The 24,441-nt window shown below is 38.2% G+C and overlaps 1 protein-coding gene across 1 annotated transcript in view; it reads left to right on the top strand.

The window, feature by feature from the left end:
* Positions 1-1,898: 1,898 nt before the first annotated feature.
* LOC115621853 (ABC transporter G family member 23) overlaps positions 1,899-24,441 on the top strand; it is a 79,615-nt gene continuing 57,072 nt past the window's right edge. Inside the window, exon 1 of the mRNA XM_030515670.1 lies at positions 1,899-2,068. The gene's annotated coding sequence lies outside the window, so the exon portion shown is untranslated. The remainder of the gene's footprint in view (positions 2,069-24,441) is intronic.

Genomic DNA, 24,441 nt, shown 5'->3' with positions numbered 1-24,441 from the left:
CAAAATGAGCTCTTCCACACTTTTGGGGTACCAGAGTGTATTGTGTCAGATAATGGGTCCCAATTTAAATCTATTGCCTTTAGGAATTTGTTGCAAGAACACAAAATTTTCCAGATGTTCACAGCCGTACATTCACCGCAAGCAAATGCTTCTGAACGAGTTAATCGGTCAGTGATTGCAGCAATTCGTTCATACATACGGCCTGATCAGCGAGATTGGGACGAAAATTTAAGCAGAATTTCTTGTGCTTTGCGTTCTGCAGTACATGCTGCATTAAATACGAGTCCTTATTATATGGTATTTGGGCAGCATATGGTGACTTCTGGAGCCACTTATAAGCTGTTGAAATCGCTAGATCTATTAGAAGATAGAGCCATTGCATTTTCAAAAACGGATTCTTTTGACATTGTTAAAAGTAAGGCAGCTGAAGTCTCGAAAAGGCAAAATGATAAAAATGAACGAAATTATAACCTGAGGTCACGCGAAGTCAGCTACCAGGTAGGGCAAGAAATTTATCATCGCAATTTCAAGCAGAGCTCTTTTCAAACCGGTTATAGTGCAAAACTTGGTCCAACTTTTATTAAAGCGAGAATTCGAAGCAAACTCGGAAACTCATATTATGATGTCGAAGACTTGCAAGGGCGACTGATAGGGCGTTATCATGCCAAAGATTTGCGCCAATAAGCATACGCGATTTGCAGGACAAAAAGCTACAAGTCAGATCAGCCTTGTGTGCATTAAGCCCGCTTTATTCCCCAAGTCTGATTTTGGTGAGGGGGTGTTTGTAGCGTGACTTGTAGCCTGTACGTTAAATTTAATTATTTTTAAAATTTAACGACTCGCCATCTGTTGGTCAAGCTAAACAGTAGCCTTTAACAGGTACAAGGTGAAAGTGAAATAGCAGCAGCAAATGTCAACAAAAGGAAGAAATTGACGCCTTTCACTGACGCTATGTTAAAAGCTTTCGTTCGCGCCAGCGGTAGTACGTTCGGTCTTTTTTATTCCGAACGTCAATCAAGCCAGAAGTGTATGAAGTGTTAAGTTCAACTTGTCGAAATAAAAAAAAAAAAAAAAGTCAAATTTTCTTCCGCTGGCAAGAAAGCAAATGCTTGTGCCTTTTGTGGGAAAAAAAGTAAAGTTCCCAAATTGAATTCAAAAGTGTGTAATTGTTCTCTTTAACCGCTTTGGGTACAACCATTAAAGCCGCTAAAATATTTGCGGAAGAAGTATCAGACCACGGTAAGTTGCAGATTGCGTGATTTTTTTTTTGCAACAAGTGTTTAGGCAAGGCAGTCTGATAGGCATTAAATTAATTTGCAGGGCCTTGATCAGCTGTCTGCAACAACAAACCTTGCCTGGGACTTCCACTCGGTCGGCCGCAGTGCCTAGAGGGAGAATAAACGGCAGAAAAAAAAGAAGAGAGCAACTTCCAGGCTAGCTTTCCCGTCCACTCAACACCCGGCAGCTTCTACTTTAATTTGGGAGTGTAGAAAAGGCGGCTATAGCGACCAAACGTCGGCGGGGGCGCGACCCTTTTTAAATCGGCGACCAAACGTTAAAATAAGTATCGGAACTCGCCCGGAGGTGTTACCCATTTTTTTTTCTTAATTTTTTTTATTGTTGGTGTCGGTTTAGTGCCCGAAAAAAAGTAAAAATCCCGAGTAAATTCGGGTAAGATTGCAGTGGCGCGCAAGCGCCGAAGAAGCCGTATGCCGGCGTATTAGTATTTATAAGGTTAGGCTAGTTTTTTTTTATATATGTTAATTTGTCCAAATCAGTGGCAACATTTTATTTGAAGTGCTCGTGATATGTATGGTTTTAATTGTTAAGCCACTGTTTTATTTTTGCATTTTTTTTCTTGTTGCCTTATTCCGTAATTCGGAAGGCACCAATTTTTTTTAGTGAGAACGTGAGAGCGATTATTGGTTCTCTCTCGCGCTTGTGCGCTTTACTTTGCTTCCCGCGGTTTTTTTTGTTTGCGCGCTCTTATTCCAGCGCGGTGTCTTTTTTTACAGCTACGCTCGTTCCAGACGGAAAGCGCTTTCTGCGTGGGATCAGCAGCCCAGCCGTAAGTAGACAGCTGTTTATTTATTCTTTTATTTGCATTTGATTTCAAAAAATGGGTCATTGGAAGCGCAATACTCACTAAAGAAAGTTTATATTTATTTTTATTCTCTACGCCACTGAACGGCTGTTTAATGAATTTTTTTTTTCTTCGAGCAATATTTATTTATATTTTAAAAGGTTAAATTTTTAGATATTGTAATTTTTTTTCTCTTTTATTATTTTTCGATTTATTGAATTTGTTAGTAATAGTATGTTCAGCAATTTGTTTTATGTTTTCCTTTAACACTCTCATTTTTATTCCCATTTAAATAAATTATAATGTGTTACTAATTTATCATTTTTTTGATTTCACGCCAAACCCAATGCCTTCGTAAGTTTTTTTGTATTTCCAGCAAAGGGGTCATTGTTAATATTCTTTTTTTTGTTCTGTGTGGCTTTTAGTAATGACCAAGGTAGGGAGGGCGTATTCAGACTCGCCAACATCTGAGTTCTGATCATGTGTGTGCAGTTTAGTGTAGGTGCAAGTCCGTCCGAAGTCAGTTTAAGTGTTTCTCTTCCGGTTTTGTTTTCTCGTCTTATGCACGCTTATTTAAAATAAATAATAAGCATGGGACATACATGACGTAGGAGGTAAAGAACACCACCCAATTGCCGACGAGCCAGAGCCGGAACTCTAAGCGTGCCGCTCCTACTCATGTCGACCACCTAGTCCCAAATTCCTTCTGTAACCGTTACAGCATCGTTCAGCGCTTTGGATATTATTATATACTTGTACATTACTATCTCAATTGGATTGTAAAGCTTTACCAGAAAAAATAGCTTTCTCATTTTACTAAACAAATTTTAATGGTCGCAAATAAAATTATAAAATAGTTTTGATAGTCCCAAAGAGAATTTTGTCAATGTTTTCATGCGAAGAAGATTATTTACCAAGGTGGCAGTAACTTGACGACCGAGAACTTGTCGCGTTCTGCACGTGTCCAGTGCACAACAGTTTTTTCCTGTTCAACAACGTCATCTGCTTCAGGAGCCTCTGCCTGCTCTTTGTTGATAACATTAAGTAGTACATCTTTGGCCATCTTATTTTGCTCCACATCTAGTTCTACTGATAGCAGTTGTCGTTCGATCCTCATTAGTGGCATACCTGTTTACACAAAACATGTTTTGAAACCGAATTTCTTTGATTTCAAACTTACCCAATCGGACGCGCTTAGCTTGATATGTGGGATAATCTTCGGTAGACTTACGTAAAGCCATATTAACAGCGCTGTTTTTGAGAATATTTTTGTTTGTGTGCTTGTGTTCGAGTTTCAGTAATATAACTACGTAAAATATACCTATATACTATAAGTATATCAGAACGTACCTAAAATTTGACACTAAATGCTTTGGCATGCCTCGAGCGTGTCGTGGGAAAAAACTAAAACCCGAATTTTCTGCCACATATGTTCATATGCTGGGAAACGGTTTACTATATTGTTGTGTTTGTTGGATTATTATGAATTTGAAAGGATGAGCTCAAAAACAAAGGGAGAAAAATTTTTGGGTGTGTGTGCTAAGGAGCAGCAGCGCAGAGTATAGCAATGTGTGAAAAAACTGTAGCACACTTCTGGGCGCACAGATAAAAAAGCAAACGCTACTCACACAACACGCACACATACAAAATCCATTAACTAAAGTGTCAATTTAGTGACAGAGATAAAATGTCACACACACCCACACACCCATACACACACCTACAGCAATGCAAACGCATAAGCAAGATTCTTTTTGTTGTTGTTGCTTTTTTTGCCATGCTATGCGTAAAATAAAAGGAAAAAAACTGAGGACAAGCGCTGGCAAATAGCTGCAGACGACAATGAATGACAGTACTTTGTATTTTGTTTTTTTTTCTGCTGTTCCTCCTCTATCTCTCTCTCCCGCCTTTGTGCCAGTGTTTTGTTTGCGTTGAGTGTTTCGTTGTGTTTTGTTTGTTGCTGCTCATATCAAAGATCTTAAGATAAAGTTATCATTACATATCGGTTTTTGTTGCCTTGTCGGCCCAATCACCTGTTACGTGTTGAATTTGTTGTCGCTTTTGGGTATACAAACCCGCCATTATACATATAGTACGTCCTGCAGGATATACAACTGTGCGATTCTTTCTTTTTAATCCGTTTTAAAAGCTTTAAAAGCAAAGAACAAACGAAACTTCCACCAAGACTGCTTTGTGCAAGAGACAGATGGATAGACAGGAAATGCACACAAAGGATGTATTGAGGCACGCGCAGCGCAACCGCAAGTGCAGCACGCACACAGACATAAGTTGAAATGCTTCTTTGGCATTTTCATCTGAGTCATATACCGTCGTTTTCTCGTATTGTGTTTTGTATGCAAAGTGCAAGTCAATATAAAAGATACCGCCGCTGCCATTTCAGCTCGTGCCCAAATGCCTCACGTGCGTGACTACGAACGCCTGTCTTTTGTCTGTGTATTTGTGTGTTTGTGTGTGGCAGTGTGTGCGTGTGGAATAGACAAAATGGTTGAGATAAAGTGTTGCAGCGCAAACATTTTGTTGTATAAAATGCGCAAAATACAAGTATTGGCTTTTATGCAAAGTGCGTCAAATTGCCGAGGCTTGTTGAATTGGTTGCGAGCATGCGATCAAAATTGTGCTAGAATTCCAAACTATATAATTGTTTATATAGTGACTGTGCTAAAGGAATTTCCTCAAAATTAAAATTTAAACCAAAAATAATGTAATTTGTCTGTGCTAGCGCATCTTGTTGGAAATAAATTGTTTAAGTATTGTAATTGATTCATGCTGTGCCAAACAAGAGTGATGCTTAAATACTAACCTTTTTAGGCATATTTAATAAGTATGTAACTCAATAAACAAGCTAATTTTGAACATTATTTAACATGTTGTTGTAATGGCAATGTCTGCTTCTGATAAGATGTGACTTATTTACAAGTATATGTGTTGGTTACCGATAGTTGTAGCCTTGTACTCAAGACAACTATGGAAATTTGATTAAATTAATTATTAACAGTGTGGTCAGCAATGTTGGCCAGCATTAGACGATTCAAGCACAGCAAGGATGTGGATAGATACTTATATTTTAAATGTATTACATTTAAATTAACTTATTGAAATAACTCAAGTCAAAATATTATATATTACAAATACATAGCCATCACATCTAAAAACACGTATTTTTCAAATATATTTTAATTACTTATAACATAGTAATAAACGACCATTAAATCTGATCCCAATTTAGAAAACTGTTTAAAACAAAATCTTTCTTCATTTTCTTTGTGTCATGGTTTTTAATTATCAGGCTATAAACAAACGCACTCGTCGTCTGGGCTGCGGCAGAGCAATTTATTTTTGAGCTGCTGCGTTCACCGAGCCCTTCATTAGGCCTGGGCAAAGACCTAGACGTAGACTTATACATACAAGTATATACTAAACATATATATCTACTATATACTATCTTGCTAAGACACGCATATTTTTCATACTTTACAAAATCCACAAAGAGCGAGCGGTGGGCGCTGCTCAATTATTCAAAACGGTCCGGCACGCACACACACATATACACACAGATATACATACTATATATGTATAGTTACATACGGGAGCAGATACACATGGGTACTCAGTTACACGACATTGACTAATGTTGATATGTCGTCGTCTTCTCTGTTTTTTTTTTGCTCTGCCTATCACTTGATGGTGTGTTTCCGATGTGTGTGTGTGTGCTTGTGTGTGTGTGTATGCCTGTGGGTGCGTGAGTGTGGTGGTGCGTGTGTGCATCCTTTTGTACCAATTGCTTTTGCTGCCAATTTGCTGCTGTGCGTTGTGTGACAGGAAACGTAGGCTTACATTGCTCCTGTGTGTGACACATGTACCCGTTGGAGCTCCAGTAGGTGTGCGTGAGTGTGTGTGTTTATGCATTGACGTGACACATAGTCATCGTAAAGGATTTTCTTTGATGATGTTATCGTTAATGGTGCATGTCTCTCGCTCACTACATGCTCAACTTCATTTTCAGCTTGGAATTGGCAGATCGTTAGCGCGCAGCAGCTATATGCTTTTTTTTGTGATTCTACTTGCTTTGAAAAATGATGTTAGGCTTGTCAATTTTTCTGTTAACAAGCGAGCCTAGCACTATGCCTTAAAAACTTGCCAATTTAATGCGATTGCAGGCGATGGCGACACATCAAGAAAACAAGCCATACATTTTAATTAGTAAAAGGACCATTCCGCACAGAAACTCTCCGGAGAAGCGAAGTGTGCGCTATTTAATTATGTTGAACACTGCTAAGCAAATAAACAGATTGTTATTGTTGCCGCTGTTCTTGTTGTTATTGTTGTTGTAGTTGTTGGTGTTGGTGCCATCGTCTTTGGTTTGCTGCTAGTTGGCTTGTCATTTCACTTGTTGGTCGGCTGTTCAACTTTATTTGGCCGTGTTCGTCACAAGAGTGTCATATTTATTCTCGTTAATTACCAGACAGACGTGAGAAAAACAACAGACGAACACAAAGAAAAAACGAAGTTGAGACGGGACAGAATAAAATGCTACAATGCGACAGGACATTAGCACAATAGCGAGCACCGGAATAGGAGCGCATGCTCTTAAGTTTTTGTAGTTACCTTGTACCTTGAGCTAAGACTTCAATGCCATTTTTGTAAGCTTAAAAACTAATTTTTGCTTATAAAATGGTTGAAAACTATGTTTGAATATTATTTGTATAATTTGTAAAATAAGAAGCAAAATAAGAGGTCTTAGAAGCACATAGTAAGCACATTGTCTTCCTGCATTACACCAAGATTCTCGGTATGTATAGTAGTTAACCAAACTGGTATCAAAGTTTTTCTTATGTTTTATCTTTGCTAATTTAATAATTAAACCTAAAGTTTAATTTTATAGATATAAAATTATTAATCAATGTAATGTTTCTCAATTAATTAAATGTCTATTCGTTGCTATTGGAATATAATAATGTAGAACAAATAATTGAACTAATAATTGAATAGGAACAATTTCTTGGTATTTAGAAAGAAAAATATAAATTTAGCAAACATTTTTAAATGCATCATTTACAAAAGAATTGTATTGTAGGCAAATGTTATATAGAATAGATTTGGTGATCTTGTTGCCAGCTAGCCCACAAGAGGGCACATACTTTGTCTGACATACTCTACAGATAAACTATTTTTATTCCGAAATGTTATGTACAAGTAGAATAGATTTGGTGAACAGAAATTGTTGTACCTATTCAGATGCTGACTACTGTTTGAGTGCGACCATAAATGTATGTATGTATATAAGTTTGTAACTTGTATGACCTGCCTTACGTATGTTTGCTCTTTTGTTAAGTTAATGATAATAGAAAGAAGACTCGCACACACACACACCCACACAAACACGCATGTATGTATGTATACGTGTTGTATATAAAATCACACAAACACGAACACTTGACCGCGGATACTTGACCAACTTTAGATGTGTCTCTTATTTTGTCGTTGGTGTTTGTGTGCGTTATTTTTTCGGCCGCGCATTCATTGTGAGCTCTGTGCATATTTGGCTTAACTGAAATTTTTCTAGCACTATTCAAGTTAGCATTTGCGCCTCTTACAACTCAACTTTTCTGCTTGTTTACATTGCATTAGTGTCAAAAAGTTTGAGACATTTTGACTTTTGGTTTGCCTTTCAGCTTACCAGTAATGTCGTTTGCCATTTCCTCAGTTCTATTTTGTTAATTAAACAGGCGTTAACTCAACTGAGCCCAACTGAATGTCAGAGCTAAATTGCATTTGCATTTGTAGGCCACACATCAAATACTTTAATAGCCAATATAACTTAGCCTCAAGATATGAATACATATCAAATAAAATATATATGAAGTTTGGTAGATATGCAGCAACATGAATTCAATTTCCTGCCGTTGCAAATTGCTTGTACATACTTGTATGTGGTTGCAGGTATTTTCATTAAATGTCTTATTAAATGATATGCACTTAGCAATAACAACAAGAACATAATGGCAACATACACCATATATACTTGCACCTTATGGTTTGTGCAAATGCATAAATATTAACAGCATTGCCGCAAGCAGGTCTACGTACTCGTATGTAGTAGAGAGCTATATCCTACAATATTCTGCCCTCCTTGACCACAAAAACCTTTGTTGACCGCACATTAATTAACCCAAACACTGCCAGCCGACATATATGTACGTTTGCCGACAGACATGCACTCAACCGGGCCATACATTTTGTTCCAAAACTGTCGAAACTGATGACCCAAAATATTGCGTATACGCAACGTGGACGTCCAACACGCACAAATCTGTCCATGTGTGTCTGCAGTAGTGCGTGTGTGTGCGTATTAAGTTCAGCATCAGCATAGTTCTAGTATTTTATGCGTAAATCATTTTAAAACCTACTACACTGTTCTCAATTTCGTCACCCAGGTGATATGCGTTCATTGCTCGCTGGCAAGAGGTGCCAATTTATTGACTTCTACGAGCAGAGTTGATGGTTTAATTTATGTGTGGGTTACCGGGAACCGACACGCCTCTTTCCTGTCGCCAACGGCTTGTCTATACCTATATCTCTCTGTCTGTGTGTGTGTTTGATTTTTTGCATTTGTTCCTTCCTGCCATTTAAGCTACATTTAAATTTTGTACGGCAGCTAATTAAGCCTAAAGTTTGCAGCAGACAATTAGCTCAATAAGCAACATGGACAGGACTGTGAGTGAATGAAGGCTGAATGGCAGGAGGCGGGTTGCCGGCTGGTCGGGCGGTGGATGTGGATGCGTTTAATGGAATTTGTGGCAAACAATTGCAAGGCTTGTTAAACAGCTCGCGCTCATGTTCAACGTGTTGTAGTTGTTCTAGTTGCCGTTGCTGCTGTTACTATAGACATTTACATTTAACGGCCACACATTCATGCCAAATAAAATTAAGGGATAGTGCTCTACACGTGGCATGCTTATATCGTAAAAATCGACACTCTTGCGACGTTAGGGGTTGTTCTCTTCAGTTATTTAGTACAGTAGCGACAGACGCAAGCTCGCAAGCGCTCTCTTATTCTCTTCGGTTTGCAGTCGTGTCCTGACGCGTTTTGTGGCACGAACCTAGGCCAACTAAAGTTCAGTTGCCTTTGCGCAGTCTTTGCAACTGCAGTTGCATTTGCGAAACATGCGAAATGTCAGGCAAAGCGGGGAATTTGTTGTTCAATTTTGAAAGGCAAATCGTTATATTTTATTAGGTTGCGGGTCGATATGTTGAACACATATTAGTGACCTTTGACCGCACACAGCTGTTGTAAACCATTCATCTTGTTGCCAGCCAGCCCACAAGAGGGCACATACTTTATCTGACATACTCTAGAGATAAACTATTTTTATTCCGGACACGTGACAAAATGTTGACACAAAAAAACAAACAAACAAACCGTCGACAGTTTTGTGCGCGTCTCGTTTTTCATATCTTTTTTGATGACGCTTTTAAACTTTAATGCATGATGCTTATAAATAATAAATAAGAGTAGTTGCTTACACATATTTGCGAGAGTATTGCTATTTGATATAAGATGACTGCAGTCAGTGGCTAGATTGATACAATTGATGGAGTATTTCCTCTGAAGTACTGTGTCGCGCCCGTGGCAGCCGTTTCACACCAATTACTTGCAATTTGCATAGAACAAACCGCATGCAAATGACACAATGAAAAGTTGTTGATCGCCCCATCCTCTGCTCTCTACTAACCATTACCGAATAGTCCAACGTCCAAGTCTCATTTGCATTGCATTTCAAATGTAATCAACGTTCGAGTCCCTGTCTGGAACTTTGGCAATGCAACCAAACCAAAGTTTGCGTCCTCACCGCCTGGTTGACTCTATTAAGTAATGAATTAAGATACGAATCGGGATCAATTGTTTGAAATGCAATGCAGACGCCACTACTTAGTGCTGCGCTAAAATTCATTCAACAAATTGCAAAACTTTAAACTTTACTTCTACTTACTTCTCGTTCGGTTTTTGGTCGATAGTCTGGCACACTTATAAATTAATGATGGACGAAAGTTTTGTGCACAGTTGCACACACAGTTGCCCAGTTTAAATGAAACCGCAGTGGCGACATCGCTTCACTGCCAACCGCATTCTCTGCCACTGACAGTGACAATGGCAGCTGCTAAATGGACTTAATCAATGCATCAATGTGGGGCCCGTTGCACGCTTTAATGCAGTCGAATTGCACACAAGAGCGTGTTGGCGGCGTTGCTTGTCAAATAAATTTGATTAGGCACGCACAAGATTTGATATTGAATTGTCGCTGCGGGGCAACTGGGAATTTAACGCACCATTTCATTGAATGAAAGCATTCATCTTAGTTTCACTAAATTGTTTGGTTGATGTAGAAGCAGCTCTTTGATATATTTGATTAGTTGGACTGAAGCTTATTTAGTGAATATACGATAGTTCTGCTGTACAATATTTCAACTTTGCCAAGAGCAAGTAAATGGTGTTTAATTAATTTCATCTTTATTTTCTTTTCTATATTGCAGCTGGTTTTGTTGTTGATAGGAAATGTATGTTCGAAATAGCTGCAACATTGTTTTGTCTCTTTGTATTTACTTCAGATATTTAACTTAAAGATGGCAAACACCTTTATTATAATTTACTTTTGTCTGTTGTACTTTATTATCATACCTAGATTAAATATATTAAAGGGAGTTTTTGTTCTGAAAGCAAATACATGAGAAAATTGTTGCAGCATGTTTTTTGAAGGTTTTTTATGTCAAATCTTCCTTAAGTACACATTTTATGGAAATCAAATTATGGTGGTTATTATTATTATTGCAACTGATCTCTGGTTGACTTCTTTGTGCCTGTGGAGGGATATCCAACAGGCGCATCAAAGTCAATGAAATATAGAATGTGCCACTTACATTCACACTTAATATGTGCGATTACGCTTCGCTAAATACAGTTATGAAACCGCAGACTAATGACGTTATACTATATCTTGATCCAGTCTGAAATTCTCAGAAATCCCAAACCAAGTCTCTTAATCAGCAACGCACCCAGGGAAACCAGTCCAGTACCTAATTAAAAGGCCATGTTAACAATATAAGTTGGGGGATAGTCTATAAAAATTGTATATACATATAAGATTTAGAAACTTATTGTAAGCCACACCAGAAAGATACAATAAATGATATGTTATAACAACAAAAATGATTATTGTCATTGCTTACATTAAATATTCTGCTTCGAACTATCAGTATGCTTATTATGTATTATTATTGTTATTATTAAATTGTGGTTAATATCATTATTATTTTGATAAGCGGAAATGTGCTGGAAAAGTAAATTTGTGGCGAAATAAAGTATATTAATTAAATGAAGAAAAAAACAACATTACAAGAATTTGTAACATAACTTAATAATAAGAACAGAGTAGTTATTAACATTTTTCAAGTATCTAAGAATTAGTGGCAGCTCAGTGGAAGCAACGAGTCGAATAATAATAACATAATTATTAGTTACCTAAAATGCGTTTTATAAACGTTTTATTTTTATACTTGTCAACTTATTAAACAAAAAGTAAAATATCAGCTGCAGATCTATGATCAACCATATTTTAATAAACAATTAGATTCAAAATCGAACAAATCAGTTCTTATTAACAAGCGCGTTCTGTCTATAGTTTAAGCGACTGTTTACTTTCACATGGCGTTTAAGCAACGTGTCATTAGGGTACCGTAAATAAACGTCTACTAATGGATTTATCACCAATTTGCCGGCTTCTTTTTAATGCAGACAACCAAATGTATCAATTACACACGGTCTATAATTATTTTCGCGTTTGTCTGCCTGCCATGCGCTAAGCAGGCACTAACAAAAAATAAGTGGCATTTCAATTACACTTGAATAATTTATAATGTCAGGGCATTTATTCCATGCAATATGCGTGGCATGTCTGTGCCCATGTGTCGCGTGTGTGTCACGCTGCTCATAAGCCAAAGTTCAGCAGCAGCGGCAAGCCGTTGGCAGCTGCAACAAGTGCGACCGGCGACAAATTGCAAATGAAATTTGACTTTGCCTCGTTTGCAAAATAAACAGAAAATCCGCCTGTAAACAAGCAGATAAGCCCTGCATACATGTATGCATATAAATATATATACACAAACTAAGTGCGGAGAGTATATGTGGGTATATATAATTTGCATACACGATATGAAAAAGGTTTGACTTTAAAAAGGGCGCTGGGCGCAGCACATAAATAAACAGGAGGCAGGGCCGCTTTGGCTGTTTGCTAGAGCTGCGTCGATTGTAAAATACCAAATTGACATTTAGTATAATAAATTGTGTACAATTTTTGTGTCGTTGTTATCCCCATTGTTGTTGCTGCTACATGCGCGGGATCAGACGCATTCATCTCATCCTCAGCTAAGCTGAGCTCAGCTCAGCTCGGTCCTTGTACATATTGTAAATTATATTAAATATGCAAGACAATGCTTGCGTATAAATCCTCTAAATGAATTTCAAGCACGCAAACACACGCGCCAATGAGCTCACACACACATACTCATACACACACCCACACACACACATGCCACACACTCTGACACACACATACGCTGTAAGTTTTATTGGAAAAACGCTGAACAATTTTCTGCGCTGTTTTGCGCGCGTCGCAAGGCTAGAGAGGAAAAAAGTTGAGCACTCTGTTTATTGGAAATTAGTTTAAGCGCATTTTAACGCACACCCACACCAACAATTGCTCACAACTTTTTGCGCTTCCACTCGCAGACGTATGTACGTGTATTTTACAATGCCACTCATTGTCGCCTAGTAGCTTAATTCCTGGAGCTGAGGCTGGCCTGATGACACTCATAAATCTGTGCGCAATGTAACGAAATTAGAAATCCGCTCACGTAGTATTGAACAGAGGAACCGGAGAAAAGGACACAAAGAAGTAGGACAGCTTCCGTTATACACTTTAAATACTTTGTCGAAAGGACGAATTCCCGCAGCGCGGCAGTGGGGGTGTGTGTTTTTTTTAAAGCTGTCAAGCAGCTTATAAGCGTCTTGGGGCATTGTTTGCTTTACACAGCTATTATTGATTGACACTTTTGTAGCATATTAATTCTGGTGCTAGGCTGCAAATATTTACACTTCGCGTTAGGTCGCCTCGTGAACAAGCCGCAAAAGATTACACACCATACTTAACCCTTAAATGAAGTAGACAGAGCACAAACCTACTCGAACTAGTAGAACCATTTCCTTCTTGCTCTACGCTTTTATTTTCAATGCTTTCCGCTCGATTGAGTATTTATTTGATTTCTCATTTGATGCTGCTTTTGTTATTGTTGTTGTTGTTGCTTTGCGTCTACTGTCTTGCTTCATGCTTGCGTGCTGCACAAGTAGTTTCTTTTGCCATTTTGCCAGCTACTTTTGCAAAGCTAGGACCTAGTCAGGCAACCAGGCACAATCCAAGCACCCAGCCAGCCAGCCAGCCAGCCAGCCAGCCGTCGAGTTGGCGCTTGTTTTCTCTGTTGTAATTCAAGTTCTGTGGCCAAAAGTTAGCCACAGTTGATTGGTTAGCTTTACTGTTATTGTTGTTGTTGTTCTTGCTATTTCTACTGCTGCTATTGGAGCTGTCTAGTCAGCGAACGAACTTCGAATGGTTTTAGTCTTTGTGTAACACAATCCTTGCCTGGCCCCTCGACGTAATTTCTAAGTAATGAGCGGATGTGAGACCAACGAGCATTTTCTTTTTTCCTTACATTATGCCTGACAAAAGTTAATGAAACTTGCTCAATTTAAACTTCATTAAAGTGGCCCAAAGTTGTGGTGAAATATGGTAAAATGCTGTTTTTGCACCCAAAAATAATGTACCATGTTTTTTATTTTAATTTTAAAGAGTTGGTGGAAAGCAACACAGTTGCAACCAGTTTGTTGCAATACTTACATATATATTGTAGGTTTGAAAATGTTGCGCATATGCCGTGTGGACATAAAATATGTGCCCCACCATCCGGCGAGCACTCTGGGACCATTTATGCCATCACATTGTTGCCTACAATCGATTTTGATAACAACTTTAGCACACTTTATGCACAATGGGCAGTCATTTAAACGAGCCACGTGTCCTGCGTGTGCTACCAACCAACCAGCCAGCCAAGCAACCAACCAGCCAGACAACCATCCAGCCAGCCAGCAAACAAAGATAATTGCTTTCCAAAAAAACAAAAGCAAAAGCAAACACGACTCATGCCTCCACCTTCGGCATGTTCTCCAGATTATCTTAGTCTTGCCAACGGTCTTCATTTTGTTTTTCTACGCTTTCGTGCACATTTTTCAGTTTACAGTCCTCATTTGCCATAGAACTGTAATGCCGGCCGGCCATCTGGCCGTTGGCGGCAATTTGCCCGCGATTTTCAATTCCCGCTGAATGGTCAAGTGATTTTCTGACTTTAAATATTTAAGTAGCACTAAAGGCAACGCAACTTCGAGCTTCAGATATTAATAATTATCCCAAAGAACTTTTGCCGGTGCTGCAGGCAATTGAAATTGTGGATTAAACCTTGGCAGTGCGTTGAGTATTTATCTCTCGGTTTGATGGCTTGATGGTTAAGTACTTACTATTGACAGTTTTCCAGTTGATAAAAACAGTTAAAAGTTCCTAACACTGTTCACCGCCGAACAGATTCAACTGTCGCACTCAAAATCTGTCAGTTGGGAGTCGACGACAGTCGTAGCTGCTTAATTGACAATACGAGCCAGTTTCGCATTTCAGTGCCACTCTGCAGACGCTTGACAGTCGACCAACGTCCTCGGTTTCTATATCTGTAAAATGACAGCTGCTCATATTACATCATTTGCCAAAGTGTCTGGCAATAGCAGGCAGGCAGTCAGCCAGTCAGGCAGTCAGCCCGCAAGTCACTCAGTCAGTCATATGAGTACACATGCCCGTATTAAAAATGCCAATTGCCAAGGTAAATGCCAGTCAGTTCTTTGCAGGCTGAGGCAGGCATTCAATCCGAGGCCCCTGGTGCTGTCTGTTGCGGCAACCCATTGACTCTGATTTGTTGGGTTAGGCAGCTGTGTTGGCGTCAATCAAACGGCGCGACTTGTGTCATAATTTGACAACAGCTTCAACTTGTTTCCTGCACTCTCCAAATTGGTATGAAAAAAAAAGAATTCTCAAAAATGTATAAGTGTACTGAAATAGAAATGGATTGAGCTAAAAATTAAATAAAATTTAAAACTTAAAAATCTTAAAAAACCTAACTAAAAAGTAGTATTAGTATTTTAAATTGTTTATATAGCATTTATATGTTAGAATTTAATGCACAATCCAGCTATTGAAGAAGTATAATATGAAGTATAATATTGAATCATCACATAGTATTAATGTTCAATTCTAAATTTAAAATGTTGTCCAATTTCTAAACCCTCTGTTAAAGTATTCCATATCTTTATCTTTACTTTTCTTTAAGTGTATGGGGCGGTACATGAATTTGTTTTGGTTGAATGCACCCATCGATTGCAAATTTAAGGAGGGTTAATCAAATGTGAACTTTTCAATAATTTCATGTATGCTCTTTCCGATTGCAGTTCACGTATGCATGCAAGTTTTTTCCTGCCAACCAACAAATTTTTTCAATTTGGTTTTCTTTTATGCGAATATAGAAAAACGTAATGATTTTATTGTAAGCAATTAAAATAGAGCGTTTCAATTTCCAACAATTATAAAAAGCTTTGATAGTCGCTGCAAAATTAATGTTTTTCTTCTCAACTTTTTTTAAACCGAAAAATGTTAAATTATTTTCCTGTTGAAATGTACTCAGCGTATTTGCCGCTTGATTAATTCAGCAGTCAGTTGGAATAGGCAGGCGAAGTTTGTACATATATTTGCATCTTTTATGAAGCTTTTTACATTCAAAGGACCAACACACAACACCTCATCGCAACTCATTTCTCAACCAACCAGTTGGCCATTTTTTGTGCCTATTTTGTTGAATTTACCCTTAGATTTATTTTTATATACTCTACACTAAGGGCATAAGCACATTGTGTTTGTGGCACAGAGTCATAGATATCTTAGAATTCTTAATAAAAGTATATAGATGAATAGGAATGAGCAACCCGGAAACAAAAAAATGACAATGTATGATTCTTTGCAGGAGAAACATTCTAGTGTATGAAGATTCCGATTGGAATACCAGAGCTTACATCTCTTCTAGTAGATATACATTTCATTATGAATATCTTGTTGATAATCAGTGTTTGATGAAGCTCGTGACTATTGCATGGTAGAGCTTTTCTCGAAAAATATCTGCTGTTGTTTATCTGCTGCTATCAAATTGTTATGAAATTATGTATTAACTTTCTATATATAATTGAAGTAGTTTAGAGAGCAATAATGATTCGTCGCAGCCTCAGAAAGTGCTCTTACTCTAAATGTATTTTTTGTTTCCATCCTGGCTGACCTGTCCATTTCCTCTTCGGACTTGCATTTATGCAGAGCTTACTTATTGCATGACATTCATTTGCTTGATCAGGCTTGACCTCCGTCTACGTGGTTGAGTTGTATGTCTCTCTGTATGTGGGTGTGTGTATGGTATTTACAGGAAATGTATTTTGTTCAATGCTTTCATTGAATATGCTGCAGATGCAATGCAAACCCTTTTAAAATATTTACTATTTGCAAATGGCGAAGTGCACACAAAAGCTGCTCTGCCACATAAACAGTGTGGCACAGCAAGGCATGAGAAAGGAGGAGAGGGGATGGATGGTTGCACTTAATGCTGCTCGAAGTAATTAAAGTGCAACTTCAGCTTGTGCACATTTATGCGTTGTGTACTCGTATTTCATAGCGCTTGTGCTGCCTCTTTGGTGGCTTCTTCTCGTGCTGCTTTGTGCGTCATGTCAAGTGTTTTCGCAATAGCGCCCCGAGCTCATTAATGCAACATTTTTGTGCAGCTGTTCCAGCAGCAGTTTCAGTCTAAGTCCCAGTCGCAGTTGTGGGCTCATTAAAAGTGACTGACGTGCAGCCAAAGAGTGATTCAACATTTGTGGAGCCGCATCTTTGCGCATGTTGGTTTCAATACTGACAAATGTCAAACATATTTGACAAGCAACTGACTAGAATTGTGGCATGCATTTTTGGCAAGCAGAAGACAAAAGCATAAAATTCCAATTTAAATATATGCATAAATGTGTGCCATATTTTGGATATTTATTTAGCAGTGGCCCAAAGCATGATTCGTTCATGTTATGTGGCAGCGAATTGTTGAATACAATTATAAGTTTCCACCCTTCATGGTATCGCAAAACATAGTATCAAGAGTAGAGATGAAGAGGTAGATTGATCAAAAAGTAACAAATATACTAAAGAAGGAAGGAAATATATTCGAAATCAATAAATTAATTTCTATTAGGGCAGGCGTCATGCCCGAGCAAGGTTTGTTTTATTAATATGTCAGGAAATATTTAAACAACGATTGTTCCATACATAAAGTTGATCATTTTATCACCCTACAGATTATCTAAAAATGTACGAGTATGTAAATTTATCAATCATGGAAAACGATAATACTATCCGTATGTATGGAAGCAACAATGGCATGAAATCACTTTGGCAAGCAAAATTGAAATTAAAAATTGCTGCCATATCAGTCTCATTCGGTTTGTTACAATTTGTTGTTGGTGTTGTTGTGTTCTCGAGCCGTTGAACAAAGCATTTGAATATTTAAATTCGATTAAGCTGCAAATACCTTTCAGTTTTGTTCTTGCCACCTCTACCATACATTGTACATACATAAAACTAAAGCATTTCCATTTCAATTCGTTGTGAGACTTTTAAGCTGTTGTATGTGTGTGTATGTGTATGTACAAGTATGTAGTGTACGTGTGTACGTTTGTGCATATCCTTTTTTGCTGGCACCTTTTGGGATTTCGCTTCATATTCTGGCATGTAGTATTTTACTTTCGACTTTTTTCGGTATCGTGCCACATTGCAAACATATTGCCTTTTGCACTCAGCTTGAGTTGAAGAGCACTGAACACTGCGAAAAACAATTGTCCTCGAACGGAGAATCAAATTCTTTTATAATAATTTAAATGCACCTATGAATTAAAATGCTTACTAAAACACATACAAGGGTTATTTATTTTTGTTTGTGGTCACAACAATTTCTTTCCTTAAAGTATTTTAGGCTTAGGCCTACATTTTAAAGCAAATGTCAACATAGTTTTCATATTTAAAAAGCACGACTGTGAAGTGTTCTAACAATATAAAGATATACAAGTAGAAATAATTTAAGGCGCACCATTCGCAAGATTGTTGGGCCGTTTCGACGTCAAATTCATGAATTCACGACTCATCACCAGTTCATCACGGCAAGCATTTAACATACAGTTTTTAAAAAAGTTTAAATTGCTGGCTAAGCTTAAGTGAGTAAATAAGCTTATCTCATCAAAAACAGCAACCCACATTAAAGCAATGGAAAAAACAACTACCTCTCGAAGTCATTATTATTATAAGCCAGAGGGAAGAATGGCATTGCAGGGAACAGATCCACTCTGGATAAAAGTAAGTCTTAAAATATTTAAAGTTGCTCCATGCTGATGTAAAATATTAATGTTTACACACAACTTCAGAGAAATCTGAACGCTTGTTCAGTAAAGCTGGGATAATCGTTTCCGACAGGAGGAATCGTCTAAATAAGAGCTCATGGCCCTTAGCATAGTGTGTATAAATAATGTATGCCACCGTATTTTCTATTTTAAGTAAAATGAAAAAGTACTGTTTTAATTTTTTCATCATTTATAAAACTATAAGTATTTGGATTTTAAAACATATTTGTTTGGTTTGTTTGACTATCGCTGGTGCCGACTATTGATATTTGTTTCACCTACAATTAGAGTAAGATTATTTTTCAGAGTGTACGAGAGAGAAAACTACACAGCTACATACACGTATATACTATACATCAGTTCGCCCTGTTAAGCGGCACACATTGCTACAAACGTTTGAGGAAAGTAAACAATACTTTTCAATATTTAACTTGCACATTTACGGATTTCCGCCTAAATGCGTGCCACACATCTTGCTGCCTTTGCTTTGTTTCGTATTTGACTTTTGCTGCCGAACCCTTTGAGCACTTTGTTGTACTTGCCTTGAACATTGCCACCACTTACACACATAAAGACGAACATTGCATAATCACGTGCTCATAAATTTCTCCAAACACACACATATGTGTGTGCATATAGTCCGCCCAATTGTTTCACCCTGCAATTTTGGACTGGGAATTTATGTGTTATATGTATTGCCTTTTGGCTCCTGAGCTCGAAATTTATGTTGCTCCAACTGGCAATTTGTTGTCATAATTCATTGATGAAATTATTAAGCCATGTGTTTAAGGAAATGCTGCCTGATTAAGCTGCGTCCGCTTCGAGTTTAATTGCCCTCCCAATTTGTGGCCCAGTCATGGTGCCACAAAGTTTGGCCAACAAAGTTGTTAAGCATTTTGACACTTGCGTGTTGCTGCAGCCCCTGATTTGGGTTTCGAATGAACAGTTCTGGTTTTTTGTTTTGTCTGTATGTCAGGATGAAGACTATTATTGCCAAGTTTTGCACATACATACATACTTGTACATAAATAGCTTAAGGGTCTATCTCGGTCACCAGCCCACCCTCCCTATCTCCTTAAAAAAGTGGCTGTATAATCAAGAGAGATGGCAAAACTGTTGCCAAACTTTTGCATAGAATCCGCCTTGAGGCAAGCAGAAGTCGCATAGAAAATTTTATTGTGTGCCGGTTCTAAATTTGTACGAGTGTGCATACATTTCTAAATGCTTTAATAGCCTGCTTTTGAATGTTTCCTGCATGCGAGTATCATTTAAAACCAGAACAGAAGCGACAATGCCTAAATAGTGCTGATAGTCACCATCAGCTCTTTCATTCTCAGATGAAATTAGCAAATGCTGGCGCTGCAGATCCTGCCTGAGCTACATAAGTCTGAATGCAAGCGGCAGATACGTATCTGCAAAACTTTCAATCTTTCTTGCTGCACAAAGCCAGACAGCAGCTTTGCAATTGCATATTTGAGCTATTAGCAAGCTCGAAACAAAGCCAGCTGCAAAACAATGCGAGTATTTTTTTGTTTTGTATTTCGTAAATTATTCACGACAAATAGCGCGATGGCGAAGTGAGCCAAAGCGGGGTGGGGGCAGGAAATGCATAAAGTTAAGATTGCTTTATTGCAAGCAGTTACAAAAGTAGAACATACATATTCGTAAATAACAATACTACAAAATGTACGAAGCACGCTTCTTATTAATATGTACTTGTATAATATACATGAAGTAGCTCGGAAACTTTGCAATGATAAGCTTACGGAGGGGGCAGTGAACTCCGTATTTAATTTGCATGTTTGACTAAACAATATGAAGAGTGGCATAAAATGGAACAGCACTTTATCCACACTGTAAGAGCTTGCGGAATACACATTAGCTGCAAACTGCACAAAATCTACTTGGTCTGTCACTGCCCAGTTCTATTTTGTGGTTATATGTATTATTTCTTAAGCCAAAACCACCCGAAAAAAGAACAACAACAAATAGCACTAAACGAAAAATTGTGTATATATATATATATATATATATATATATATATATATATATATATATATATATATATATATATATATATATATATATATATTTCAGTTTAGTGGCTAAATTCCAGAGAAGGAATTTAATTAATTAATTAAATTTGCTTTAAATGTGCTTTATGAAGTGCATTCTTAAAATGGGGTAAATGTGACTACAGAATTGCGCCTATGTGTGTCCATTTGTGTCTAAGCGTGTGTCTATGTGTGCGTGTGTATGTATGCTTTAAAGAATTTGGCCAAAGCAGCAATAACAACAACAGCTGTGGGCAGAGACTTTAAAGACTTCAAAATTGTTGGTATACAGCTAGATTTGGTCTGATTTCCATGGAGGGTTGTCAATTATGCTGGCCTGCCGATGCAGTCGTAGGGTTTATCCTCCATTTTACATTTAACAGACATTTCATACCCATTTACCCATTTAATTTGTGCTTGAAGCAAGCGCTCATTACTACTGAACGCCTTTGTTATCTTATATCTGCCACCATGGCGGTGATTGGGCGGCCACAGTACAACAAGCGAATTTTTGCTGCCGTACAACATGCCTGCACTTCCACTTACACTTACCATTAGAATTTAAGCGCATTATCAACAGAGTGCACCACAAATGCACATTTAGTTGGCCAAATGAATGGGCTATAGCTGGACCCACTCTATACACCATGCCACACCACACCACACCACACCACACCACAATTGTTCGTTTCCATGGCCAGTAAGAGGCGTAATTACCATTATAGCAGAAGCGCCACATCTGCTCACCTGTCTTGCTGAGCCGTCCAACTAGAGAGCCGGCCAGTTGGTTGCATTGAAAATGTTTACAGTTGTGTTCGTTCAATGCAGTTGTTCCAGAGCGCATTATTAAGTGGGTTAAGTGATTTTTAGCTCAATTAACTTTGCAAAAGTCGCAGCTACCAATGGTGCGTATACGTAATTTTTCGAGGCACAAATACTAAAGCGGTCATGAAAGGAATCTTTAGGCCTCAACATGCAGCAAATGTCAAGCTGGCTGTGTGAATAGCAACAACGACAACTGCCATCAAACACTAAAAGCCACTTGCGGGCGTGTATACATAGGTATGTATGTGTGTGTGTGTGTTGTGTGTGTTCTGTGTGCATGTGTGTGTGCGTGTGTGTGTGCAAATGTAAGTGCGTGGTGAGTGTGCGGCACTACAAACTTGAGCGTGAATTGCTACTAAATTGCAACATCAGAGTTAACTGCTCTAAACTTACGTGACATAATTATGCGTTTTAGCTAAGAAGACAACAACGGCAGCGGCATCGTTGGCTCTTTGGCCTGACGCTGGCTGCCTGTCAGCCAGCTTGGCATATGGCCGCTTGTCTGCTGGGAGTGCTGAGTGCTGTTACTCTTCTCGTAAAAGTTCATGCGTGCATGTATATGAGTGTGTGTGTGTATGTTAGTGTATGTACTTGTTTACACATTTGCTATGAACTGCATGCGCAACGCAACGCAAAACGTGCAGACAGCCGGACAGACAGACAAATAGACAAACAGTCAGTTAGGCAAACAAACACGCAGTGAAACAGCAACAACAATAACAACAACAACAGCAGCAACAACAACAGAAATAAGAGCGTGGGCATTAGGCAGGCGAGCGTGTGTATGGCGGTAACCGAGAGCCACATTTACATAAGTGTCTACTTTATGTACTACACAGGCGCTGCCAACAGAGGACACACACGCAAACACACACACATAAAGACTGGTGCATCCATGCACTAGAGCGGGACAGCTCCAGTAGTTCAATTGGCTGAGTTAGTTCTCTTGTTTGTTGTTTATATTTCAAGCCCGACAAATAACAGACCAAGCCTAGCTAAATAGTAAATTTTTGTCAAATCAATTTCAATTTTGTATTAGGTTTGGTTAGATAACAAAAGACCTCGAATATCAGTCAACAGACTTAATTTTCAATTTGATTTTTGTACAAAAGACGGGCTTTTTACTATTCTGCTACCAATATGGCAGCATAAGCTAATTGAAAATGAATGGGGAATACAACAGTTGTTTATAGTATGCAGCTATAGGATGCACTTATATATATGTACATATATCTAATAACATTTATATTTAAGATATTATACTATATATTTTACACGAGGGACCTCGTGGGGAGATCCTTTGGATGGCATTTCTTCAGTCTTGTCTTCCTGGGTCTGGAGAGCAGCCGTCTCGCTAATGCTTTGCGGACAAAATACGGGTAATTTAATTTTATCTACTTACTATATTATATATTCCTTTACTTGATATTTACATTTTTTGTGGGCAGAATATATTTTAATAGTAAGGGGAAAAAGTAGTATAGATATCTTCCTTCCACATATTTTGGGATCATGTTAACAAACTCTGTATAATCTCTGTTTGTGAATAAATATTCAATTACAAAAATTGGTTGGTTAAAATCGAAATTGAAAAAAAACCTTTGGCAATCCATTGTTTATTCTTAAAAATATTAATTGTGTATTTTTTTAGCTTAAACCTAAACTTTGCTTGAGTGCCAAATAAGGCAAATATTGATAATAACAACTTAATTTTGTATTTTCTTTCAGGCCAAGAATTAACCTTTGCTTCTTTTGCTCAACAAATGCAACTATAATGAATTCTGTCATCAACTCTTCCAATAAAAAACCTATATTTTCAGATACATCTGAAAAGCACGGCTGTGAATTGACTTCTTGTCGTCGTTCCATCTAGCAAGTGACTCTCCAATTTTTTGGAGGTTTGCAGGTATGCCGCTTACTGCATAAGTTTGGGTTTTGGCAATTACCTCGCCTGCTAATTGAAAATCCTCAGAATCTATTTCCCATTTATACGAAAATTGTGCCTTATGATCTCACAAAGAAAGTCAACAAAACAACTAATAACCCGATCTAACAGTAACATACCCGTATATTCGCTCGGAGCTATGTCGTTTTCAAGTGGCATATCTCCCCCGCGGAGCTATGTCGTTTGTAGTGCGGCGTAGATATGTCCTTTAAATACATATTTGTTTATTTAGGCAACTTAATAGTCTTCAGTGTTCCATCTGTCTAGTTCAATTATGTTAGTCCTGAACTAAAGCGTTCAATTCGCCCAGAGCAACACTATAGCATAGTTACACACACATTTACATACACATCTATATGCACGACATGCAGCTGTTTTCTGGCGGAAGACGCTTAATGAGCACACACAGCAGTGTCCCATTCTGGCAATCTGGGCTGCCAAAAGACGCCATGCAGCATGCCCCGGACATAGTCCTTATTCTCGTGTGCATGTGTGGGTATGTTTGTGTATTTTTGGCCCATTAACGTGCATATAAAAAGGATTTTCATTGTACTAAAATTAACTTCCAAGACGCACAGACAAATTTCAATGAACTAGACGTCAGCTCAGACAGGCATCCATCCATCCATCCATCCATCCATTCATCCATCTATTTCAACAAGGTCACAGCAGCAAACGATGTTTTGGTGCTTTTTCGGTTATGTCATAATGGAAAGTGTGTCTAAAAGCATTTCATTGACCCGAACATTGACACACATACTAGTCTGATAGACTGGCGGTAACTCCTAGAGATGGTGACGCCACGCACACAAGTCACAAGTCGGAAGTCGCCTAATCCCCACATAACATAGCATGCTCGCACATTTCCAAAGGCGCATACCAGAACCTGTCGTTA

This window comes from Scaptodrosophila lebanonensis, unplaced genomic scaffold, assembly GCF_003285725.1.
Source record: "Scaptodrosophila lebanonensis strain 11010-0011.00,11010-0021.00 unplaced genomic scaffold, SlebRS2 tig00000024-arrow-pilon, whole genome shotgun sequence".
Classification (NCBI taxonomy): Eukaryota; Metazoa; Arthropoda; class Insecta; order Diptera; family Drosophilidae; genus Scaptodrosophila; species Scaptodrosophila lebanonensis.
This window is presented reverse-complemented; position numbering and strand designations above follow the sequence as displayed.